At 47.2% G+C, this 25,606-nt stretch overlaps 1 long non-coding RNA gene and 1 pseudogene across 1 annotated transcript; one reads left to right on the top strand and one right to left on the bottom strand.

Annotated features, from left to right (window-relative positions):
* On the top strand, positions 1–741 carry LOC118708823 (annotated as a pseudogene).
* Positions 742–11,326: 10,585 nt separating this feature from the next.
* Positions 11,327–24,378, bottom strand: LOC118708844. Its single transcript, XR_004984741.2, has 3 exons — positions 24,248–24,378; positions 16,396–16,400; positions 11,327–11,339 (listed from the first exon to the last, which is right to left on the bottom strand). It is a non-coding gene; the product is annotated as an uncharacterized LOC118708844 (long non-coding RNA).
* Positions 24,379–25,606: the final 1,228 nt, after the last annotated feature.

Here is a 25,606-nt window from a genome sequence, read left to right as displayed (position 1 = left end):
CCAAAGATGGCTGCGCCCGCGCGAGCAGGGGTAAGGTTGCTGTGAGCCTCAGGGCCGAGGAAGGCCGGAGCCAGGAGCCACACTGAGGGCAGCGGGGGAGCACGAGGTTCAAGATGGAAAATCATGAATCAGATGATACTTTCAAAAGAGAACACATTTTTGACATCATACACAGAAAAATTAACCAACTTCCAGAAGCAGAAAGGAATCTACCTGAACATGGATCAACATATATTGGACTTAATGCTGCTCTCTGTGGCCTAATAGCAAACAGTCTTTTTCGACATGTCTTAAATGTGACACAGGCTCGTATAGCTGCTGGTTTACCAATGCAGTGATTCCATTTTTGACAGCAGACGTATCTTACAAAACCGTTGTAAGTTTACCACTGAATACAGGAGGTTTGCATTGTGAAACCTGTACCATAACACGAGGTGGATTGGCTGGCTTGTTCTTGGTGGTCTGTGCCATGTTTTCTTGGCTATTTCTGTGAATGGTGGCCTAGCACCCAGGTATGCCTCAGTCCTGCTACCAGAGAGAGGAAACATCTTAACCTACTGGTCAGAATTTCTCAGCCTGTCTTTAGAAAGATATTGTTTCCTATTTTGCTCCAGACTGGGTTTTCAGCATACCTTAGTTCAAGGCAATATAAACTACTTATAAAGGTTCTTCAATTACCTGAACCTGGCCTAAACATTGAATGATTGTTATGCAAATCTGTACACAAAAATAAAACTGTAATTACCAAAAAAAAAAAAAAAAAGATCAAGCTGCAATTCTTCATCCTTGTGGCTTCTTGTAATCATCAGGCCTGACTGGACCTTGATAATTGTATCTGCCCCTGGTGCCTGGCTGAACTTAGATAATGACATCCCCGCCCCCCAGCATCTGAGCTCTAGGTCAGGACTGACAACATTTTAGGACACGGCTTTGCCGACACCACTGGACTCAACCAATGACCCTCGCTCAGGTGCTCTTCCGGGTGCTCTCTACATCATGGAAAAATTTTTGACAGGCAAATGGAAATGAAAAACAAAGTTAGGGTAGCAATACTCATATCTAACAAAATAGACTTCAAAATGAAGGCCATCACAAAAGACAACAAAGGTTACTATATAATACTAAAGGGATTTATCCAACAAGAGGATATGTGCACCCAACATAGGTGCATATATACTTCTAAAGAACTGCAAAGAAGTGATCAACAACAATACAGTCAGAGTAGAGACTTTTTAAAAAATAAATTTTATTGTTTATATTATTACAAATGTTCCTCTCCCACCCCCCGCCTCCATTGCTTTCCTCCACCAGATTCCCACTCCACCCTCTGCCCTTTCCCCATCCCCCATTGTCCTCATCCATAGGTGCACAGTTTATGTTCAGTCTCTTCCCACATCCCCCTCTCCCCTTTTCCCCAAGAATGGTCAGTTCACTCCCCTTCCATACCTCTGATTCTATTATATTCAACAGTTAATATTGTTCATCAGATTTTTTAATTCCCTTGGTTTTTAGATTCACTTGTTGATAGTTACATATTTGTTGTTCATAATTTTTATCTTTATTTACTTTCTCTTCCAAAAGAACCCCCTTCAGCAATTCATATAATTCTGGGTTGGTGGTGATGAACTCCTTTAGCTTTTTTTTATTAGTGAAGCTCTTTATCTGGCCTTTGATTCTGAGTGATAGCTTTGCTGGGTAGATTATCTTTGGCTGTAGGTTCTTACTCTTCATCACCTTGAATATTTCTTGCCATTCCCATCTGGCCTGCATGATTTCTGTTGAGAAATCAGCTGACAATCGTATAGGTGCTCTTTTATAGGTAACTACCTTCTTTGCTCTTGCTGCTTTTAATATTCTCTCTTTGTCTTTTGCTCTTGGAATTCTAATTATGATGTGTCTCGGTGTGGTCCTCTTTGGATTCCTTTTGTTTGGAGTTCTGTGCACTTCCTGGACTTGTAAGTCTAATTCTTTCACCAGGTGGGGGAAGTTTTCTGTCACTATTTCTTCAGTATGTTTTCAATATCTTGCTCTCTCTCATCTTCTGGGACCCTCATAACTCTGATGTTGGTTCGCTTGAAGTTGTCCCAGAGGTTTCTTACATTATCTTCAATTTTCTGGATTCTCTTGCCTTCTTGCTTCTGAGGAGGAGTATCTTTTGGCTCTTTTTCTTTTATTTATTTATTTTTATAAGTTTTTATTGTTCATATTATTACAAATGTTCCACTTTTCCCCCCCCACCATTGCTCTCCTCCACCAGGTTCCCACCCCACCCTCTGCCCTTTCCCCTCTCCCCATTGTCCTCATCCATAGGTGCACAGTTTATGTTCAGTCTCTTCCCACGCCCCCCTCTTCCCTTTTCCCCAAGAATCGTCAGTTCACTCCCCTTCCATACCTCTGATTCTATTATATTCACCAGTTAATATTGTTCATCAGATTTTTTTAATTTCCTTGGTTTTTAGATTCACTTGTTGATAATTATGTATTTGTTGTTCATAATTTATATCTTTGTTTACTTTCTCTTCTGAAAGAACCCCCTTCAGCAATTCATACAATTCTGGTTTGGCGGTGATGAACTCCTTTAGCTTTTTTTTATTAGTGAAGCTCTTTATCTGGCCTTTGATTCTGAGTGATAGCTTTGCTGGGTAGATTATTTTTGGCTGTAGGTTCTTGCTATTCATCACCTTGAATATTTCTTGCCATTCCCTTCTGGCCTGCATGGTTTCTGTTGAGAAGTCAGCTGACAATCGTATAGGTGCTCCTTTATAGATTACTACCTTCTTTGCTCTTGCTTCTTTTAATATTCTCTCTTTGTCTTTTGCTCTTGGAATTTTAATAATGATATGTCTCGGTGTGGTCCTCTTTGGATTCCTTTTGTTTGGAGTTCTGTGTGCTTCCTGGACTTGTAAGTCTACTTCTTTCACCAGGTGGGGGAAGTTTTCTGTCACTATTTCTTTCAGTATGTTTTCTATATCTTGCTCTCTCTCTTCTTCTGGGACCCCAATAATTCTGATGTTGGTTCGCTTGAAGTTGTCCCAGAGGTTTCTTACATTATCTTCAATTTTCTGGATTCTCTTGCCTTCTAGCTTCTGTGGAGGAGTGTCTTCTGGCTCTTTATGTTCCAAATCTTTGACTTGATTCTTGTGATCTTCCCTTCTGTTTTTAGGACTCTGTAAAATATTTTTTATTTCTGACAATGTATTCTTTATTTCTTGTTGATCCCTTATCATTTCTCGATGACTCCTTATTAATTCTAGTTGATCTCTTTTCATATCCTCATAGGCCTTATCCATCTTTTCTAGGAAATTCTTGAAAAACCTTATAAGCGTAGATTTGAACTCTATATCCAGACGCTTTTTGTCCTCCATTTTTTTCGTTTGTGATCTATTTTGTTGTCGCATTTCACAGTTACAGATGGGACGGGGTTTCAGGGTGGAGCCTGCAGCTTTGGCTTCCATCAGCCCCGCCCTATGCGGGTCCCTCAGTGCTCGCTGCCTGTGCCTCTAAGAGAAAGGTGCCCTCGATTTTCGCCTGCTGCCAAACAGTCTATGCTCTCCCACAATGAGCCCGGTATTGGGGTTCAGTTCAGTTGGAAGTGGAGTTGGAGGTGGCATTCAGAGCAGTCTGGAGCCCCAGTCTCCTTCCCGTCAGGGCAATCCTGCAGCACAGCCGACCATCCCTTCTCTGTGCGCAGTGTGCGCACCGCCGGGACCTCCTTTCGCCACTTCCCCGGGGTTCCGCCTTACAGCCCGGCTCCCTATGGCTGAGCCTGAGTCCCCGGGGTCTGGCTTAAAACTGGGGATCAGAGCAGTCGGGGGCCCAGCACAGTCGGAGTTTTATCTCCTTTCCACTAGGGAACGCCCGCCAGGCACTCGGCCTCCCTCCTCTCCGGCTCCGTCCTCTCCGCGCGCCGCGTCTCCGTACCTTGGCTTTTCCAGCTCCTCCGCACCTCCTTCTGGTTTTCTCCTTGCTTCTCGCTGTAGAATTTCCAGTCAGTCAACCTTCCTGTAGTTCTGGGCAATGTCTGTTTTATATTTTAGTTGTATTTTATTGAAATTGTTGTGTGCGGCTGCGGCTAGGTGTTCACCTGGGCGCAGCCATCTTCTCTTCTGGCTCTTTATGTTCCAACTCTTTGACTTGATTCTTGTGATCTTCCATTCTGTTTTTAGGACTCTGTATAATATTTTTTATTTCAGACAATGTATTCTTTATTTCTTGTTGATCCCTTATCATTTCTTGTTGATTCCTTATTAATTCTAGTTGATCCCTTTTCCTATCCTCATAGGTCTTATCGACCTTTTCTAGGAAATTCTTGAAAAACTTTATAAGCGTAGATTTGAACTCGCTTTTTGTCCTCCATTTCTTTCATTTGTGATCTATTTCGATGTCTCCACATTTTCGCAGCTTCCCTGATGGGGCGGGGTTTCAGGGTGGAGCCTACAGCCTCGGCTTCCGTCAGCTCTGCCCTAAGTGGTTCCTGAGTCTCAGTAATCCCCAGGGTCCTTCAGTACTCGCTGGAAGCACCTCTGAGAGAAAGGTGCCCTCGATTTTCGCCTGCTACTAAACAGTCTAGGCTCTCCCCCAATGAGCCTGGAACTGGGGTTCAGTTCAGTTGGACGTGGAGTTGGAGGTGGCGTTCAGAGCAGTCTGGAGCTCCTGTCTCCTTCCCGCCAGGGCAATTCCGCGGCACAGCCGACCGTCCCTTCTCTGCGCGCAATGTGCGCACCTCCGGGACCTCCTCTCGCCGCTCCCCCAGGGTTCCACCTTACAGTCCAGTTCCCTATGGATGAGCCTGGGTCCCCGAGGTCTGGCCTAGAACTGGGGTTCAGAGCAGTCGGAACTGGGGCCCAGCACAGTTGGAGCGTTTATCTCCTTCCTGGTAGGGAACGCCAGCCAGGCACTCAGCCGCCCTCCTCTCCGGCTCTGTCCTCTCCGAGCGCGCAGAGTGTCTCCGTACCTCAGGCTTTTACAGCTCCTCTGATTTCCTTCTGGTTTTTTCCTTGCTTCTCGTTGTAGAATTTCCAGTCAGTCGACTTTCCTGTAGTTCTGGGTAATGTCCATTTTATATTTTAGTTGTATTTTATTGAAATTGTTGTGTGCAGCTGCGGCTAGGTGTTTACCTGTGCAGCCATCTTGGATTCTGTAGAGAGTTTTAACACCTCACTGACTTCACTGGATAGATTTTCCAGACCAAAAAAAAAAAAAAAAAAAAAAAAAAAAAAAAAATTAACAAAACTGTCATTTTTCTCAGATGACATGATATTATATATAGAAAACCCTATAGACTCCACTAGAAAACTACAAGATTTAATAAATGAATTCAGCAATGTAGCAGGATACAAAATTAACACCCAGAAATCAATGGCTTTTTTATACACCAATAATGAACTCACAAAAAGGGAAACTAAGCAAACAATCTCATTTACCATCTCACCAAAAAAATTAAAATATTTGGGAAAGGCTTATGCAGTGATTTATGAACCTTTATAATGCAACGACCCTTTAATACAGTTCCTCATTTTGTGATAACCCCCTATCATAAAATTATTTTCGTTGCTACTTCATAACTGTAATTTTGCTACTACCAGTATTATAAATCGTAATGTAAATATCTGTGTTTTCCAATGGTCTTAGGTGACCCTGTGTTGAAAACCACTGCTGTAGAGCCTAACACCATCACTATTCATTAACAGCTTAAGTCTGCAGTTTCCCTGGTGATTTAGAGCTGGCTGCCAGGCAGACCAGAGATTCGGCCCCAGGTGAAAGAGGGCAGAGGGGCTAAATGCCTAAGCCACCTGCAGCCACTGCCCATAAGAAGCAGCAGCAGTGAGCAAGTGGGGGATGCCAGGCGGTGCCAGGCAGAGTGAGTGTTTTACAACACAATAAAAAACCAAAAAGTTAAGCGTTTGACTTACTGGTCAAAAGTAAAAATGACAAATACCAGGCCCTGGGATCTGGGAAAGCAGCGGTGATAGAACTGGTAAAAGTTTCCTGGTTGCAAATGTACTGAAAGAGTTAAAGCTTCACCAACAGTTGCTGGTACAGCAAGGAGTTAACGGGAGAAAAGAAACTCCTTTGAACTGGAGGATTCAGGACTTCAAACTCTCCTGGGGAAGTGGAGAAAGTTAACCTCTTAGACCAAGAGGAGAGCAAGATGCCTGGTTGGGGGGGGGGTGTAGATGCTCTATTCCAGCAAGGGAGCCTGCAGAGGAGGCTGTGGTCTCTGCAGGGAAGAGGACAGGTGGGAGTGCAGAGGCCTGATGCCCAAGCCACCACCGGAGCACTTGGCTATGTGCAAACTTGTCTCTCCCTGCAGCCACGGCTGTGTTTGGCTCACCACCAGGAACCAAGCAGTGGTGAGAGACAGGGATGGCAACATCAGAATTATGGGAGTTGTCGGAACCGATTTGGCTCAGTGGATAGTGCACTGGTAAACAGGAAAGGGTAAAGGGAAGGCACTCTCCATGGGCCAGAGAGCCTTCAGGACTTTCAGTCTCTTCTGGAAAGGAGGAGTCTGACTGAGGGACTGGCCAGAACCCCACTGGGCTGGGAGGACCTGAGGCCGCATACTGAATGTGTAGACCAGAGTTTGCTGGCAGATCCCAAGCCCAGTTGTGTAAGGTTAGCCACCTGTGACAGCAAACAACTCTCTCCCGTGCCAGAGTGCATTTCAGGGAAATTGGACAGACTGTTTGTGGCTACAAAGAAGAATCGGTCTCCATGCACAGCCCTGACAGTGACCTACAGGAAACTATAATAGACTTAGATGCCTTCGTCTACTTTGGGCATGACTCCAGAGAGACAATGACAATTTGCTTTGTGTGGAAGGTCAAAATGGACTTTAGTCACCTCCCTGAAATGTTTGTATAGCCCAACCATGTGTCATGTTGAGTAGCAGAAAATTTGGCTGCCTAAAATGGCCACAGTGCCAACATTGTACTTCATTATGACAATATGTATGTTAACGTTTGATTCTTCTTACACATCTGAATACAGCTGCCACCAATTACTATAGACCTGTGCTAGTCTACAGGCCTTAGTAGTCTTTGGGAGTAACTGGCAAATGTCCAGTTTCCCACACTAGATGCCATATTGTTATGGCCGTATGTTAGCTGTCCTAGAAGAGGGTTATATAGGATTGAATCCCAAAAGAAGGGTACCTAGCTTCCAAAAGAGAAGTTGCCTAAATGGGCAAGGAAAATAAGAAGACCTTTAAGACCTTTAAGCAGGTCAGTATATTTTTCTTCTTATACAATTCCCCCCAAATTTGGCAATATTTAATAAATAAATCATGGCAATACATTTCTTTGCATAAATTCAATAAGACTGATTTCCAGCAGTGGTTTTACTGACTGGAAACTTTGACTGGAGTATCATGTTTTAAAGAGCCCTGTCTGAGGAGAAACCAAGATGGCTGCATAGGTAAACGCCTAACTGCAGCCTTGCACAACAATTTCAAAAATACAACTAAAATACAAAATGGACATTATCCAGAACTACAGGAAAGTTGACTGGAAATTCTACAACTAGAAGGAAAGAGAAAACCAGAAGGAATATCAGAGGAGCTGTAAAAGCCTGAGGTATAGAGACATGATACACGTGTGCGGAGAGGATGGAGCTGGAGGTAATGGGGGGGAGGGGGGGTTTTGAGTGCCTGGCTGGCGTTCCCTAGTGGGAAGGAGATAAAAGCTCAGTACTGTGCTGAACCCCAGTTCTGGGCAAGACCCTGGGGACCCAGGCTCATACAGAGGGAATCTAGGCTGTAAGGCAGAAACTCAGGGGAGTGGCAAAAGGCAGAGCCCTGGAGGTGTGCATGTGAATGCACGTAGAGGATGGACTGTTGACTGTGCCAATAGATTGCCCTAGTAGGAAGGAGACAAAAGCTCTGGACTGAGCTGAACCCCACTTCCAACTGCACTGAACCTCAGTTCCAGGCTCACTGGGGGAGAGACTAGACTGTCTGGTAGCGGGTGAAACTTGAGGGCACCTTTCTCTCAGAGGTGCTTGCAGTGAGTACCGAAGGACACTGAGGAACACTAAGACTCAGAAACCTCATAGGTCAGGGGTGACGGGAAGCCAAGGCTATAGGCTCCACCCTGAAACTCCACCCCATCCAAGCTGAGCACAGAGGCTTTTGCAATTTTCCAAGTCTAGTCAGATAAGGCTGTCTCCTGGCATAGACACAGCTGATCCTCACAGCCAATTGGCCTGGAGGTCAGTTCCTCCCAGTGATACCAACAACAATCAAGACTTAACTACAACAAGGCTGTACACAAAGTCCACAGGGGTGCACCAAGAGTGTCCACCTCAGGTAACTGGGAGGCTGACCCACTGAACCATATAAGACACAAAGCCACCCTACCAACTCAGGGAAGCATGCCAAGATAAGGAAACAGATCACAAATGAAAGAAATGGAGGACAACAAGCGACTGGATATAGAGTTCAAAACTATGGTTATAAGGTTTTTCAAGAAATTCCTATAAAAGGCTGATAGATTTAGCAAGACCCTTGAGCATATGAGAGAGACCCTCGAGGATATGGTAAAGGACCAACTAGAAATTAAACATACACTGACTGAAATAAAAAATATTATACAGACACCCAATAGCAATCTAGAGGAACGCAAGAATCAAGTCAAAGATTTGGAACACAAAGAGCCAGAAGACACTCTTCTGCAGAAGAAAGAAGAAAAGAGAATCCAGAAAGTTGAAGATAGTGTAAGAAACCTCTAGGACAACTTCAAGCGAACCAACATCAGAATTATGGGGGTTGCTGGAACCAGTTTGGCGCAGTGGATAGAGCTCCAGCCTGTGAACTCAAGGGTCCCAGGTTCGATTCCAGTCAAGGGCATTTACCTTGGTTGTTGGCACATCCCCAGTGGGGGGTGTGCAGGAGGCAGCTGGTCGATGTTTCTCTCTCATCGATGTTTCTAGCTCTCTATCCTTCTCCCTGCTTCTCTGTAAAAAGTCAATAAAATCTATTAAAAGAAAAAAAAGAAAAAGAAAAAAGAATTATGGGGGTCCCAGAAGAAGAGAGAGAAAAAGATACCAAAAACCTATTGGAAGAAATAGTGACAGAAAACTTCCCCCACCTGGTGAAAGAAATACTTAAGTCTATTTCTTACACAGAACCCCAAACAAAAGGAATCCAAAGAGGACCACACCAAGACACATCATAATTAGAATCCCAAGAGCAAAAGACAAAGAGAGAATATTAAAAGCAGCAAAAGAAAAGCAGGCAATTACCTGTAAAGGAGAACCATACCATTGTCAGCTGATTTCTCAACAGAAACCATGCAATCCAGACAGGAATGGCAAGAAATATTCAAGGTGATGAATAACAAGAACCTGCAGCCAAAAATACTCTACCCAGCAAAGCTATCACTCAGAATCAAAGGCCAGATAAAGAGCTTCACAAATCAAAAAAAGCTAAAGGAGTTCATCACCCCCAAACCAGAATTATATGAATTGCTGAAGGGGGTTCTTTAGGAAGAGGAAGAAAATAAAGATAAAAATTATGAACAGATACGTAACTATCAACAAGTGAATCTAAAAACCAAGGGAATTAAAAAATCTGATGAACAATATTAACTGTTGAATATAATAGATTCAGAGGTATGGAAGGGGAGTGAACTGACGATTCTCAGGGAAAAGAGAAGTCGGGGTGCGGGAAGAGACTGAACATAAACTGTGCACCTATGGATGAGGACAATGGGGGGTGGGGAAAGGGCAGAGGGTGGGGTGGGAACATGGTGGAGGGGATCAATGGAGGGGAGGGGGGAAGAGGAACATTTGTAATAATATGAATAATACCTATTTATTTTTAAACAAAGATTTATTTAAAAATAAATAAATAAATAAATAAATAAATAAATAAATAGCCAAGTGTGATCTCTGAAGACTTGAAGCCAATAAAATGCCATGGAGAAAGCCTGGTATCCTCTTGGTAGCCTTGAAAATAGATGGCGCTGGAGCATCAGGCCTATCCCTTACCATCACTGGAGGTTGGTCAGAGTAGAAGTGGGACAACGAGGGCACCTCTGTGTCCCTGCAGGACCCGCACGCACTCTGAGCTGTGAGGAGTAGGAGGGCTGAGGCCTAGGGCACGGGGCTAGGTGGAGCCACTCACAGGTGAGGAATTCACCTAACTCAGCAGGTGCTACAGGCAGTCCTGATGGCAGCTAGATGGCTTGGCTTCCTGGCCCTATGGAAGATTTCATCATGAAATTCTGGCAAAGGTGGTCAGTTGCTATTCTTATTATGTTTATGCAAACAATCAGGCCAAATTGAATACAATAGATAAATTAGTCTTGAATTAGTTCTTTTAATAAACAGAAGAATAATTTTGAGAAAAATTCTATTTCAATAAAAGGTAATAGTACTAAAATATTTTCTTTCCCTTCCCCAGACCATTTGTTATAACTCTTGCTATTCTAATTGCTCAATAATACTAAATTTTATAATATAGTTTGTATCCGCCAGGTCACAGGCCCACCTCCTTCTGTCCTCAGGCCTCATCGTCCCTCTGACAGAAGAAAGGATCTCTTGGCTCTGAAAGAAAACTCCATCCTCTTCAGCATGGAATTAACCAAGGAGTCCCATTGACATCCATTTTCCAGTAAGACAGACATGAGCAGAGCAAGGACGATCCCAACCGGTGCTACCAGGTGTAACCAAGTGTTTCCACCCCTAAGTATGTGAGACAAGGGGCTCAGACCGAACCATCTGGTCTCATGCACTCACCCGCAGGATGTTGGCACAGAAGGCCAAATAAATTACCCTTATTCAGGCTCTCCAGTGGGCAAAGGGCAAATCAGTAACCATTTATACTGATAGCAGGTACGAGTTTGCAACAGCTCAAGTACACAGTGCTATTCATAAGGAACGGAGACTTTTAACTTCCGCTGACATCAAAAACAAGGAAAGCTGAAACCGGTTTGGCTCAGTGGATAGAGCATTGTCCTGTGGACTGAAGGGTCCCAGGTTCAATTCCGGTCAAGGGCATGTACATTGGTTGTGGGTACATCTCTGGGGGGCGGGCGGTGCAGGAGGCAGATGGTCGATGTTTCTCTCTCATCAATATTTCTAGCTCTCTATCCCTCTCCCTTCCTCTCTGTAAAAAATCAATAAAATATATTTTTAAAAAAACAAGAAAAAAATTCTGGCACTATTAGAAGCCATCTGGCTACCTAAAGTAGTGGCATTGGTCCACTCACTGTAAGGAGCACCAGAAAGGTTCCCCAGAAGCAAGAGGGAACCAAGCCACGGCAAAGCGACTCGGTAGGCTGCCCTAAACACCAGTGGGGCCTCTACAGATTTTGGTGACTCTTCCAGGCCCTGACCTGCCCGACTGATTCCGACCTGGAAGGGACCACGCACCATCATTCTGACCGCCCCCACGGCAGGCAAGGTCGATGGGATCCCAATGTGGCTTCCTCACACACAGCTCCAGGCAGCACAGGCAGAATAGACAGTCCAGGACCCTTCGGATCCTCTAGAGATAAAACTTTCACATGTGCCATGTTATTAATTCTTTTTATAGGACTTGGTAAAGGAAACCCCAAAGCTGAGTGGGTTAACAATGTTAACTACCCCCTCCCCCAACAATGACCCACAAGTCAGTGATTTGACTCATTCACATAAAATCAGTGGGGAGTGAGGCATAGTAATCCCTCCTTTGGAAAAACTGCTGTTCTGAAGTTCTCTGCTATTTCTTGCTAGTCCCTTGTTCCATAAATTAACTCTTATTTTTAGATGGTCTCTTATTCGTAAAAACAACTTTGCTTTTTAGCTTAAATAATAGAAAAGATAAACTTAACTGTCTGACCTTGCAAGCTAGCCATCTAATGGGGCTGATACACTAATAGTGATAATAATTCCCATATTCTCATGCCAAGTGTTTGTTCATTGTGTATCCAAGGTTACAGGTATCTGTATAGATATGATAAGACTCAAGGTCTGTAAAGATATGACAGGTGTTTGTTAGATATGATATATACTCAAGGTTACAAGCTGTCTGCAAAAATAACTTACACAAAGACCTAGACGGATATAAAAAGGGAATGCTCCTTCCTGTGGTTGTTCAGAATTTGACAGAGATATTCTGCTCTGAACCTGCACGAAATAAATGACTCCCAATTAACTGGCTTGTTAAGGCGTCTTGTTCCAGCTCGATAACTGACACTACAACATGGGGAGTGCGTGAGGGCAGCCCCGGAAGAGGGAGCCCGAAGAGAGTGTGAAGGGAGCATGTGAGGGCAGAACTGGGTAGGGGAGCCCACAGGAGCCCTTCTCTCCTAGCCCATCGGAATGGGAGAGCCCTCAGGGCTGAGGCAGGAGCCTGGGGGCCCACATCCTGGCCCAGTGCACCCCCCTCATCGTTAGACTCCATCTGGTAAGTCCCACAGTGGCCCCACCCTTACGGGAGGACAGGCCAGGCAGGAACAGCTCACGGTGGCCTTCCGAGGAGGCACCCTAACAGATGGAGGATTGACTGCAGAGAAAAAGATGTAGTGGTCTGTCTAGCCGGCCCTCAGGCAGGTGCTTTGTCCTGTGGGGGTCCCCTCTGCTATCAGGAGCCGTGATCTGAGTCGGTTTGCTGGCAGAAGGTGGAAGTAGAGGGACTTGAAGGGTCATTGGTTTTTCTCATCTCGGTTTTCTGGAGACCTGCTGCCTGCAGCCCTTCTTCGGGCTGATCGGAGGGGATGGTGGAGTCTGCTGAGCCAAGAATAACTGATAGCAGGTATGAGTTTGCAGCAGCTTGGGTGGGTGCCTGAGTCCAGATGGCTGATCAGAGGGGATGGTGGTGTCTGCTGAGCTAAGCTCATCTAGAAGATTCTATGTCAACAGCAGCTCTGGGCCTGCCAAGAATAACTGGGCCCAGAGCTACTGTTGACATAGAATCTTCTAAATGGAGCTTCTGGTGTGAAGGAGACCTGGGCCTGTTTTTCCTGCCAGCTTCTGTGGACACCTGGGGATTTATACAGAAATCCATGCATTTTTATGTCCAGACAGAAGATCTACCTTCTACTAGTATATATGTAACAAGTGTTAGAGCCCTCAGGGATGAGGCAGGAGCCTGGGGTAGGTAGATGATCAAAACCAATGATCATCTACCTACATATCATCTTCCTACCTATCACCTATCTATCTTCTATCTGTCAATCATCTATCTATCATCTATCAATCATCTATCTGTCATCAACCAATCCATCATCTATCTATATAGATTCCAAAAGGTAGGGAAAAGAAGACAGCAGACCAGTGAGGGACCTTGAGACCCAGGAATGACAGGATGTGTGTTTGTACCTCCTGTCTTCCAGAATTGGAGCAGGAGCAGCCATCAACCCAGAAACCCAAGGGGAATACACAGAAAAGCCTCCAGAAAGCCTGCTCTCTTAGCCAAAAGGCCAAACAAATTCTTAGGCAGACACCACAGACCCACCTCCACTGGCAAAGGGTGAGGGGGTCCTGGACTGGACACAGCAGTGTCCTTGCAGGCAATCAGAGAAGGCTGCAGGAGAGAACTTTCACCCACTGTGGAGCCCTCTGGATTGCAGGAGAGTCCTCGTGGGAAACCTGGACTTCTACCAACACTTGGGGCTCCAGTGTATGGGAGACTGGGCCCACACCGGAAAATGGCAGATCACTCCGGTTCATCCAGCAAAAGGACATGAAACAAATGGTCACAGCTGCGCCATCAGCCCCACCAGCCATGCCCCAGCCCTACCCAAGTCACGCTCATAGCCACACCCCAGCCTGGGTTCCAGGCCTGGGTGCCTGCAGCCCACTCTGCCTCAGGGGCATGTTGTGTTAGTAATGACTGTGTTTTGAGAAGCATGAAGCCACATGAAAAGTATAAGGAATATCATGACAAATCCCCATGGACCCACCACCCAGAAATGACAGTTGTTACTCTTTTACTTGCTTTTTTTCCTTTTTTTTTTTTTAATTCTTTATTGATTAAAGTATTATATATGTGTCCTCATCCACCCATTGCTCCCTATCCCCCTTACTCATGCCCTCACCCTATGGTCTGTGTCCATTGGTTGGGCTTATATGCATGCATACAAGTCCTTTGGTTGATATCTTCTCCTTACCCCCAACTCCCTACCTTCCCTGAGGCTTGACAGTCTGATCGATGTTTCTCTGCCTCTGGATCTGTTTTTGTTCATCAGTTTATGCTATTATTTTCCACAAATGAGTGAGATCATGTGATATTTATCTTTCTCTGGCTGGCTTATTTCGCTTAGCGTAATGCTCTCCAGGTCCATCCATGCTGTTGCAAATGGTAAGAGTTCCTTCTTTTTTACTGCAGTGTAGTATTCCATTGTGTAGATGTACCAGTTTTTTAATCCAGTCATCTGCTGATGGGCACTTAGGCTGTTACCAAATCTTAGCTATGGTGAATTGTGCTGCTATGAACATAGGTGTGCACATACCCTTTCTGATTGGTGTTTCTTTGGAAGATAGTCAGAGGGATCACTGGATCAAATGGGAGTTCCATTTTTAGTCCTAGGTTTGATTCCAGTCAGGGGCATGTACCTGGTTGTGGGCACATTCCCAGTGGGTAGTGTTCAGGGAGAAGCTGGTTGATATTTCTCTCTCATTCATGTTTCTAACTCTCTCTCCCTCTCCCTTCCTCTCTGTAAAGCCAATAAAATATATATTTTAAAAAATGGTGTTGGATTTTGTCAAATGCTTTTTCTGCATCAATTGATATGACTATATGATTTTTATCCCTCAATTTGTTTATGTGATGTATCACATTTATTGATTTGCGGATATTCTACCATCCTTGCATCCCCAGGATAAATCCTGCTTGGTCATGTTGTGTGATCTTTTTGATGTACTGCTGGATCCGATTTGCTAGAATTTTGTTGAGGATTTTGGCATCTATGTTCATTAGGGATATCCTATATAATAAAGAGGTAATATGCAAATTGACCATCATTCCAATTCACAAGATGGCCACTCCTATATGGTCAAAGATGGCCACCTTCATATGGACACAAGATGGCCACCACAAGATGGCCAGCAGGGGAGGGCAGTTGTGGGTGATCAGGCCAGATGGGAGGGCGGCTGGGAGGGACCAGGCCTGAAAGGGAGGGCAGTTGGGGGCGACCAGGCCTGTAGTGGAGGGCAGTTGAGGGGGACCAGCCCTGCAGGGGAGGGCAGTGAGGGTAACCATGCCTGCAGGAGAGGGTAGTTGGGGGGGGGGACCCAGGCCTGCAGGGGAGAGCAGTTAGGGGTGACCAGAATGGCAAAAGAGGGGAGTTGGGGGCGACCAGGTTGGCAGGGGAGGACAGTTAGGGGAGACCAGGCTGGCAAGGGAGGTCAGTTAGGGGTGACCCAGCCATGAAGGGCAGACAGTTGGGCAACCAGGCCTGCAGGGGAGGACAGTTGGGGCGGGGGAGGATTAAGCCTAGAAGGGAAGGCAGTTGAGAGCTACCAGGCCTGCAGGGCAGGGGAGCATTTGGGAGCAAGCAGCCCTGGATTTTGAGAGGGATCCCAAATTGGAAAGGGTGCAGTCTGGCTGAGGGACACACTCCCCACGCTGTGCATGAATTTCATGCAGTGGGCCTCTAGTTGGAATATAATTATCTTTCATTGTGTTGTCTTTATCTGGTTTTGTTATTAGGATGATGCTGGCTTCATAGAAGGAGCCTGAAAGTGTTCCTTTCTCTTGAATTTTTTGAAATAGTCTGAAGAGGATAGGCTTTAGTTCTTCCTTGAATGTTTGGTATAACTCCCTTGTGAAGCCATCTGTTCCTGGGCTTTTTGCTGGGAGCTTTTGGATTACTGCCTCACTTTCTTCCATAGTTATCAGCCTATGGAGATCTTTAGAATCTTCTTGAGTTTTGGAAGGTTTTCTTTTTCTAGGAATGTGTCTAGTTTTCCAGGTTGTCTATGGTTTGTTGGAGTGTGTGTGTGTGTGTGTGTGTGTGTGTGTGTATATATATATATATATATATATATATATATATATATATATATAATTTTTTTTTAAACAATCCTTTGTATTTCTATGGGGTCTGTTGTTATTTTGCCTCTTTTGTTTCTGATTTTGTTTAGTTGAGTCCTCTCTCTTTGCTTCTTGGTGAGCCTGGCTAGAGGCTCATTAATCTTGTTTATTCTTTCAAAGAACCAGCTCTTGGTTTCATTGATCTTTTGTATTTTTTTTTTTGTCATTTATTTCTGCTCTGTTCTTTATTATCTCCTTCCTTCTGCTCACTCTGGTTTTTTCTTGTTGCTCTCTTTCTAATTCTTTGAGTTGTAGAATTGTGATTTACTACCATTTAAAAAAATATATGTATTTTTATTGTTTTTTTACAGAGAGGAAGGGAGATAGCTAGAAACGTCAATGAGAGAGAAACATCGACCAGCTGCCTCTTGCACACCTCCTTCCAGGGATGTGCCCACAACCAAGGTACATGCCCTTGACCGGAATCGAACCCGGGACCTTTCAGTCTGCAGAGCAACGCTCTGGTTTCGGCCATTTTTTCTTTTTCCTTTTTGCATTTTGAATTAGGCTTGTAGAGCTATAACCTTCTTTCTCAGGACTGCTTTCATTGTGTCCCTAGATTTTGGATTGTGTTTTTATTGTCATTAGTTTCCAGGATATTTTTAATTTCTTCTTCAATCTCATTGGTAACCCAATCATTACTTAATAGAATGCTATTCAGCTTCCTAGTGTTTGAATTTTTTGGATTGTTTTTATTGTAGTTTATTTCTAATTTTATGCCATTATGGTCTGAGAAGATGCTTGGTATGATTTCAATCTTCTTACATTTGGGGAGACTGCTTTTGACCCAATAGGTGGTCTATATTTGAAAATGTCCCATGCACACTTGAGAAGCATGTATATTATATGGTTTTGGGGTGAAATATTCTGAAAATGTCAATTAGGTCCAGATGATCTAGTGAGTAATTTAGGATTTCTGTTTCTTTGCTGATTTTCTGTCTAGAGGATTTATCCAGTGATGCCAGTGGTGTATTAATGTCCCCTACTATGATTGTATTGTTGTCGATCTCTCCCTCGATATCTTCAAGGAGGTTTTTTTTTTTTTTTTTTTTTTTTTAATGTATTTGGGTGCTCCTGCATTGGGTGCATTCATGTTTATCAGGGTTATATCCTCTTGTTGTATCGATCCCTTTAGTATCATTAAGCGGCCTTCCTTTTGTCAGATATAAGTATTTCCACCCCAGTTTTTTTCATTTCCATTTGCCTGGAAGATATTTTTTCATCTCTTTACTTTCAGTCTGTGTGAGTTCCTTGTTCTGAGGTGGGTCTCTTGTAGACTGCATATATATGGATCATTTAGTCCATTAATATTTATTTATTTATTTATTATTTTTATTTATTTATTTATTTAAAATAAGTTTTTATTGTTCATATTATTACAAATGTTCCTCCCCCCCCCCCATTGCTCTCCTCCACCAGGTTCCCACCCCACCCTCTGCCCTTTCCCCACTCCCCATTGTCCTCATCCATAGGTGCACAGTTTATGTTCAGTCTCTTCCCACGCCCCCCTCTCCCTTTTCCCCAAGAATCGTCAGTTCACTCCCCTTCCATACCTCTGATTCTATTATATTCAACAGTTAATATTGTTAATCAGATTTTTTAAATTTCCTTGGTTTTTAGATTCACTTGTTGATAGTTACATATTTGTTGTTCATAATTTTTATCTTTATTTACTTTCTCTTCCGAAAGAACCCCCTTCAGCAATTCATATAATTCTGGTTTGGGGGTGATGAACTCCTTTAGCTTTTTTTTTTTATTAGTGAAACTCTTTATCTGGCCTTCGATTCTGAGTGATAGCTTTGCTGGATAGATTATCTTTGGCTGTAGGTTCTTACTATTTATCACCTTGAATATTTCTTGCCATTCCCGTCTGGCCTGCATGGTTTCTGTTGAGAAATCAGCTGATCGTATGGGTGCTCCTTTATAGGTAACTACCTGCTTTTCTCTTGCTGCTTTTAATATTCTCTCTTTGTCTTTTGCTCTTGGAATTTTAATTATGTGTCTTGGTGTGGTCCTCTTTGGATTCCTTTTGTTTGGAGTTCTGTGCGCTTCCTGGACTTGTAAGTCTAATTCTTTCACCAGGTGGGGGATGTTTTCTGTCACTATTTCTTTCAGTATGTTTTCTATATCTTGCTCTCTCTCTTCTTCTGGGACCCCCATAATTGTGATGTTGGTTCGCTTGAAGTTGTCCCAGAGGTTTCTTACATTATCTTCAATTTTCTGGATTCTCTTGCCTTCTAGCTTCTGTGGAGGAGTGTCTTCTGGCTCTTTATGTTCCAAATCTTTGACTTGATTCTTGTGATCTTCCCTTCTGTTTTTAGGACTCTGTATAATATTTTTAATTTCAGACAATGTATTCTTTATTTCTTGTTGATCCCTTATCATTTCTTGTTGACTCCTTATTAATTCTAGTTGATCTCTTTTCATATCCTCATAGGTCTTATCGATCTTTTCTAGGAAATTCTTGAAAAACCTTATAAGCGTAGATTTGAACTCTATACCCAGACGCTTTTTGTCCTCCATTTCTTTCGTTTGTGATATATTTCGTTGTCGTATTTCGCAGTTACAGATGGGACGGGATTTCAGGGTGGAGCCTACAGCCTTGGCTTCCATCAGCCCCACCCTATGCGGCTCCTGCGTCTCAGGGTCCTTCAGTACTTGCTGCAAAACGCTTCTGAGAGATAGGTGCCCTCGATTTTCGCCTGCTGCCAAACAGTCTATGCTCTCCCCCAATGAGCCTGGTATTGGGGCTCAGTTCAGTTGGAAGTGGCGTTCAGAGCTTACTGGAGCCCCAGTCTCCTTCCCGTCAGGGAGATCCCGCAGCACAGCCGACCGTCCCTTCTCTGCGTGCAATGTGTGCGCTGCCGGGACCTCCTTTCGCTGCTTCCCTGGTGTTTCGCCTTACAGCCCAGCTCCCTATGGATGAGCCTGGGTCCCCAGGGTCTGGCCTAGAACTGGGGTTCAGAGCAGTCAGAACTGGGGCCCAACACAGTCGGAGTTTTATCTCCTTTTCGCTAGGGAACGCCAGCCAGGCACTTGGCCTCCCTCCTCTCCAGCTCTGTCCTCTCTGCGCGCCGCGTGTCTCCGTACCTTGGGCTTTTACAGCTCCTCCACACTTCCTCTGGTTTTCTCCTTGCTTCTCGTTGTAGAATTTCCAGTCAGTCGACTTTCCTGTAGTTCTGGGTAATGTCCGTTTTATATTTTAGTTGTATTTTATTGAAATTGTTGTGTGCGGCTGCGGCCAGGTGTTCACCTGGGCAGCCATCTTGGATCCTCCTGGTCCATTAATATTTAAATTTATTGTTGAAAGGTACTTGTTTGTAGCCATTTCTATTTTTTGTGCCTGTGTTTCTTTTTACCTTTTAATTTCTTCTTTTTACAGCATTCCCTTTAGAATTGCTAGTTTGGTAGTGATAAACTCCCTTAGCCTTTTTTTTTTGTCTGCGAAGCTCCTGATTTCCCCTTTGATTTTGATTAATAGTCTTGCTGGATAGAGTATTCTTGGATTCAGTCTCTTTTTGCATCACTTTGTATACCTCCTTTCAGTCTCTTCTAGCTTGATGCTTTTCTGTTGAGAAATCATTTGATAATCTGATGGGGGATCCTTTGTAGGTAACGCTCTGACTCTCTCTTGCAGCCTTTAAGATTCTCTCTTTGTCATTAACATTTCCCATTGTAATTATGCCATGTCTTGGTGTGGGTCTTTTAGGATTCATATTTCTTTGGACTCTCTGTACTTATGTAACTTTTTTCTCCCCCATATCACAGAAGTTTTCTGTCATTATTTCTTCAAATAGATTTTCTAATCCTTGTTGCTCTTCTTGTCCTTCTGGCAGCCCTATTATATGTATGTTACTTTGTTTTGTATTGTCTCAAAGTTCCCTTAGTCTCTCCTCCTGCTTTTTAACTTTTTTCTCCAATTGCCATTCATATTGGGCTTGTTTCTATACCTGATCTTTTAACTCACTAATTCAGTTCTCTGCTTCTTCTAGTCTATTGTTGAAACCTTTCATTATGTTTTTTTAATTGTAGCTATATCACTTTTCATTTCTTCCTGATTTTTGCATAGGTTGATTTTCTCGTCTACCTCGTATATGAACAGTAGGACCATTACTCTGAATTATTTTTCTGTCATGTTGCAGGCTTCTGTTTCACTTATTTCCTTTCTTGGTGATTCCTCCTTTTCTTTCCTTTGTGGATTTTTTTGTCGTCTCCCCATTCTGACTATTACCAGAAGGTTGAAATGTTGAGTTGTGGGGGCCTGGGCTGTGTGCAGTGGGAGCTTTGCACTCCCTGCTCGTGTCACAAAAGAGCTCTGACTCCAAGACATGTGGCTGCTGTGTGTTTGTGGGAACCATGCTCACCCAGGATCAGAGTCACAGGCGCTTACTGTGTACCTAGAATCAGGGACCCTGCCTGTGCCATGCTAAAACAGAGACCCCACTGGCATGTGCCAAAAATCAGAGTCCCTTATTGTGTGTCAGAAGTCAGAAATACCCCCCCCCCCCCCCCCCCCCCCCCCCCGTCTGTGCTGGGAAGTAAGAGTCTCTGTTGCTTGGTGTGGTCTTGTGCCGAGAATCAGGGTCCCTGTGTGCGCATGCAGCAGGAATTGGAGTCACTGGCTCTTAGCGTGAATGCACTGGGAATCAGGGATCCCAGGCGTACTCGATGAGAAATGTAGTAGTCTAGTCACTGGTGCTCCTTGCTGCCTCTTGTGTGGAGACTCAGGGTCCCTGACCTGCTCGGGAGACAGAGCTGCAGTCACCGTGTCGGCAGGAGGTCCACTCTTGCCCTGCGGAAAACAGCCTTCTGTGTGCACTTGCCCTGAATCAAAGTCAGGTGGCACTGCTGCCCAGAATGGCGTGGGGTCTGGTCACTTGAGTGTGCACTGCAGGAAACAAACTCCGTGTGTCCTTGCACCCAGGCTCAAATTCAGCACTGCCCTCCTGTGTGTGCACGGGGTTGGTCATGGGAAACAAACTCCCCAAGTTTGCACGTCCAGGTTCAAATTCAGCGCAGCCTCCCTGCTTGGGTGCAGGGTCTGGTGGTGTGAAACAAGCTCCCCGGTTTGCATCCCCAGGCTTGAATTCAGAGCCCCCTCCCCCATGGGTGCGGGATCTGGTTGCAGAAAACAGTCTCCCCAAGGTCACCCACCTAGGCTCACATTCAGCACAGCCTCCCTGCCTGGGCATGGAGTCTGGTCGCGGGGAAACAAACCTCCCCTGTCCACACAGCAAGGCTCAAATCCAGGAAGAGCTGCCACTGCTGTGTGTGGGCAGAGAGTCTGATAGTTCCTATGCCACTATCACAGGGCCGGCAGGGAGGGAGATTGACTTTGTGACTCTCAGAAATCTGTTTGGCTCAGTGGATAGAAGCGTTGGCCTGTGACTCAACGGTCCCAGGTTTGATCCCAGTCAAGGGCATGTACCTTGGTTGCGGGCACATCCCCAGTAGGAGGTGTGCAGGAGGCAGCTGATAGTTATCTCTCTCTCATCAATGTATCTAACTCTCTATCCCTCCCCCTTCCTCTCTGTAAAAAGTCAATTTTATATATAGTTTATATAAATATATATTTTATTGAGTTTTTACAGAGAGGAAGAGAGAGGGATAGAAAGCTAGAAACATCGATGAGAGAGAAACATCAATCAGCTGCCTCCTGCACATCCCCTACTGGGGATGTGCCCGTAACAAGGTACATGCTCTTGACTGGAATCGAACCTGGGACCGCTCAGTCACAGGCTGATGCTCCTTCCACTGAGCTAAATCAGTATCGGCAATAAAAAATATTTTTAAAAAATCTGCAGCCGGGGTGCCTGGGGTCTTGGTGTCCCTGGGTCTGCAGCTGTGGTTGCAGATCTTTTACCTGAGTGGCTGTAGGGTCCCCATTTGCGACTGAGACCAGATTGGGTAGTGGTGGAGCTAGGATCCTAGTCGCGAACAGTTCTGCTCTTCAAGATAGCATGGTTCCTGTGCCGGTGGTGTCCTTGCGGAGTGTCTGCGGTGGCCCTGAAGACCTGCAGGATCCAGCTGTCCCTATTGCACTCACACACACCACATATGTGCACCCACTCCTCCATCGCTCCCTCCCTCTCACACCCTCCCTCCCTTCTTGCTGGTCACCATCTTTTTTTGAGTCTCTGTGCTTGTTTTCTAATTGTAACATGTTCCAAGGCTGAAGTGTCCCCACTCTCTCACCCGAGTCCGCCCTCTCCCTGTTCTCCCCATTCTGAGAAAATCTGTCACCAATTTTGCAGTTCCCTTCCGTTTTGCTTTGTGTTTGATTTCCCGTTTCTGATAGGTAACTCATTCATGCTTCACACTCCAAAGGTACCGAGACAGCCCTCCACTCTCACCGCAGCGCTGCGCAGGAGCGGAGCAGGTGGCTTGGATGGACACCCAGCAATGGCCACGTGGCTGCAGCACCACCAAGTGCCATGTGGGGCGGCTGCGTGTGCTTGGGGGAGTGACAGAAACCCAGCCGCACCTTACCTGAGCTTACCTGAGGCCCATGCTTGCCTCTCTGCTCATGAATCCAGGCTGGACCTGCCCAGGTGGGCAGGCAGCTCCGTAACCCTCAGGCCTGTGGACAGCCCTCCCACCCTCGCACAAGACTCATCCTTCATGGTTCAAGTGGCTGCATGGCCTCCAGCCACCACTCCCGTCCCAGCGATGGTGGGGGAGCAGGGAGGACCACTGCTGTGATTCCCGCAGCTGCAGGCTCCTCCTCCTGCTCTGGGCGGCGAGCCTGAGCAGTCTTACTGGCTGAGCTCCACCGGGGCCAGAGGACTGGGGGAGGAAATGGCGCTGGCCCTGAAGAAATGGCCTGAGGAAGGACATGAGCGGGCCTCTGGCCTCGCCCTGCAGGGCGGCCGGCCTGCCAGCCCGCCAGGAGCAGGGCCCAATAGCCTCCTAAAGACCAGTGAGGGTTCCACCGAGGCCAGTGCCCCAAAGCCCCTCCTTCAGAGCCAGCCCTCCAGCGCCGGCCTGAGGCGGCCCCTCCCAGGCTCGCTGCTCAGGGCCAGGCTGCCTGCATCTCCAGGGCCTGGGCTGGCCTCGAGGTGCTGGAGGGCCAGGCCGCTCCCAGGACCTTGGAGAGGCCTCTCTTGAGAAAAGTGTGTTCCCACAGCCCCAGGTTCATTTCTGACAAATCCCAGGGTCCCATGAGCCACAGGGTAGGGCTGGCGGGTCAGTGCAGATGGGCCCGTCAGAGGGGACCCTGGGTGGGGAGCCCTCGGCAGAGGAGCGGAGGCGGCCATGGCCTTTGGCAGGACCAGGCCTGAGAGCAGCGTGGATGGGCTGAGAGAGGAACGGCCTCCAGCAAATCAGAGCCAGGCCTCCATGGTTGGTGGGGGTTCAGGAGGGGCCTCTGGAAGGGGATGAGGGGGAGGGCCAAGGGAGCTGGGACTCAGCAGTGTGGAGGCACAGACTGCCGCGAGCTGACAGTCCCACTGCCCAGGGCCAAGCTGATGGCGTTACTGACACAGTGGCCGGAGGCGGAGGGCCATCACGGGACAGGAGTGCCCCGGGCCAGGTCCCACCAGAGTTCGGGGGACCCTGACCCACTGGCTCCAACTAGGAGACTATGACATTGAACAAATTAAGGAAAATCAATCCCACTTTGGAGGAAATGGGAACAAAGTCAGGATGTGAGCAGCTTCTTTAACAAGGGCACATCTGGGGGGGCGGGAGGGGGGTCCGGACAGGGCCATGTGAAGTCAGATCCCCTGGCCTGCCGGGAGCCGGGTCCCCCTAAGCCGAGGCTGCTGTGCTGCTGGGAGAAAAGGTGGTGCCACCTGCCTGGCTGGAGGCGGGCAGCGGGAGACAGAGGGAAAGGTGGGGCTTAGGGAGCCCGCGGAGGGCTCTGCGGTGTGGGGGCAGCGAGGGGGTGGGACCGAGTTGGTCCACTGGAGCAGCTGTGAGGAGGGGTCCAGGGGCCAGGGAGGTGCTGAGCAAAGCGCCCCCCACATCCTGAGGTCCCCGAGGCCCGGTTCCTGCCTAGGGGACTGCAGGCTTCTCTCAAGGCTGTGCCACCCCGGAGTCCTGAGCTGGGAGTGTGGGGGCTGTTGCAGGGTGGCGCAGTGAGGACACAGGAAGCGGAGTGCTGGGTGTGGCCAGGGCACCGAGGGGAAGCGGGGCTGGGGGCAGAGCCACAAGGGGAGGGGCCCAGCAGTGGAGGCCTGGGCCCCAGGGGCATCTGAAAACCAACAAGGCCCTGGGCAGGGTCACAGACACAGACACCAGCTCCGCCTCAGGGTTTATTCCATTAGCAACGTTCACTCTGTCCCTCAACAAAAACATTAGATTATGACTTGTCTCCCATCAACTCAGTTTTTGTATGAATAACCAAAGATTTCTTCTCAACATTCATTTTTAAACAAGAAAGCTATAAATAAATAAAGCTTTAAATGCTCCTCGGTCCAAGTCACACACTTCCAGTTCTCGGCCTCAGGCTCAGGCAGGGCCGGGGAGGGCCTGTGTGCGCAGGCGCCGGCACAGGCACGCCGGCAGGAGACCGGGCTGCGGGAGCCGCCAACCGGCAGCCTCTGGGCATCTCTGCCGGTCGGCCTGGGCGTGCAGAGACAGCCCTGCTCTTTAGATGCTTGAGGCAGCTGGGGAGGGCCCGCGTGTCTGTGGGAACGGGAACAGGCCGTGGCCAAAACAGCCCATGTGCAGCCCAGCCTGGCGCAGGCACCCCGGGAGCTCTGGCAGCCGTGCGGACCCGCCTCTGCTGTGTTGTCCTTTGCTCCCCTTTAAGAGCCACTAAGTCACCTGGTGCTGGTCTCCGCATGCCCATGGGTGGCCCTGGGCCGGGCTGGCCCACCATCGCCCATTGGACACAAAGACGGAGGGCCGCGTAGGGGGCCGCAGACTGACCGCTCCCGGGCAGCCACCTCCCCTGACGCCGCGGCGCCCTCGCCCAGAGGCTCCTGGGCAGGCTGCTGCCCTTGCTGGCCCCTGCGGGCGGCCTGCACCCCGCCTGGTGCCTCCTGGAAACAGGGCGCTGGTCCTCCTCAGTGTGGGGCTCACTCAACTCCCCGGAGCCCAGGTTTTGGGCCTCATTCAGGAAGGCACGCTCAGGTGAGACCGGCCGTGCTCAGAACATGGCTTTGCAGTTTGTAGGACCTGCCAGCCTCGGGCGAGGCGGGGGTGGGCAATGCCGGGAGCCCACACTCCCTGTCCTGCCGTCCACGTGGGCCCTCGCTCCGGGCCAGGCAGTCCTCACAAGTACCCCGGGCCAGAGGAGGGCAGGGCAGGGGCCCTCGGCTATGGCTGCCCTGACGGGGGTAGAGGGCAGCCTCCCCACTCCTCACCCTGGATGAGCTCTCCATCCTCCGCTAGGTGATGACACAAAGGGGTGGGACCAGGAGGTGTGTCCAACCTTCTGATCGGAAACAGGAAGCTGGGGGCGGGCCCCAGGGCTGCCGGAGTGTCTAGAGGGGTGGCCTGTTGCTGCCCAGGGGCGAGTGTGGAGTCCCCTCCTAACCCCTCAAAGGCTTGCAGGCCCAAGGAGGCGGCTGGAGGAGCCCTACCGCCAAAGAGAGAGAGAAAAAGAGAGAGAAAGACACACACAGGCAGAGAGAGAGA

This window comes from Pipistrellus kuhlii, unplaced genomic scaffold (assembly GCF_014108245.1).
Source record: "Pipistrellus kuhlii isolate mPipKuh1 unplaced genomic scaffold, mPipKuh1.p scaffold_m20_p_66, whole genome shotgun sequence".
Taxonomy (NCBI): Eukaryota; Metazoa; Chordata; class Mammalia; order Chiroptera; family Vespertilionidae; genus Pipistrellus; species Pipistrellus kuhlii.
This window is presented reverse-complemented; position numbering and strand designations above follow the sequence as displayed.